The sequence below is a fragment of the Trachymyrmex cornetzi genome, unplaced genomic scaffold, assembly GCF_001594075.2.
Source record: "Trachymyrmex cornetzi isolate Tcor2-1 unplaced genomic scaffold, Tcor1.1 scaffold991, whole genome shotgun sequence".
Lineage (NCBI taxonomy): Eukaryota > Metazoa > Arthropoda > Insecta > Hymenoptera > Formicidae > Trachymyrmex > Trachymyrmex cornetzi.
The window spans coordinates 79380-80108 of record NW_017300345.1 but is presented as its reverse complement, the minus strand read 5'-3'; positions in this window follow the sequence as shown (position 1 = coordinate 80108).

Below are 729 nucleotides of genomic sequence, written 5' to 3'. Positions count from 1 at the left end.
GAACGGTCGTTGAAATAAGATGGCTCATTTCAGCGACCGTTCGACTCACTAGCACGCAGTGGTGCTCCGGGCGCGACCCGGGATCGCGCCCGAACATCCGAGCCCTAGTCATTGCGATCAATTTGTTTCGGATTAATAAGAAATTCTCTAATCTTTTTCCTACCTTTTCGTTGCCTATAAATTTAAGACAACAATGTTCACCATGATAAGAATAAGAAATTATAACAGAAATCAATTAAGTGTAAGGCGGGCAAGGATTCTTTTACGAAACCGTCTTGCGAGCAGAGTAAGAAAGAACTATCACAATCCACGAGAGGCAATGAAGAATAACGAACTCTCGGGCCATAGGGTTATGTCAGGGAAAGGATAAGCTAGGCTTAAGCCTGATAGGGAGAGCAAAGGATTGATCACAGGATAGCAGTGAATGACACGTTTATTAATCGCGATTACTTGTTGATCGTTCGCTAACAACCAGACGCTTACACACCATAATCGTCGAGTCCTCTTCCCTCCGTTCTTCTTCTCCTTTTTCAAGATATCTCAAGCGACCAATCAGGATCGCTGTAATAGCTGGCGACCAATCAGGGTCGCTGTAATGGCCGATAGCCAATCACGCTCCTTCTCACTAGAAGTGGCGCCATGAGCACTCTTGACGGCGCACGGAACGCCATCACGCGGAATAACGTGGACTTAAAGTAAAGTTGGCGATGAGACAGAGCCTCTCTTACA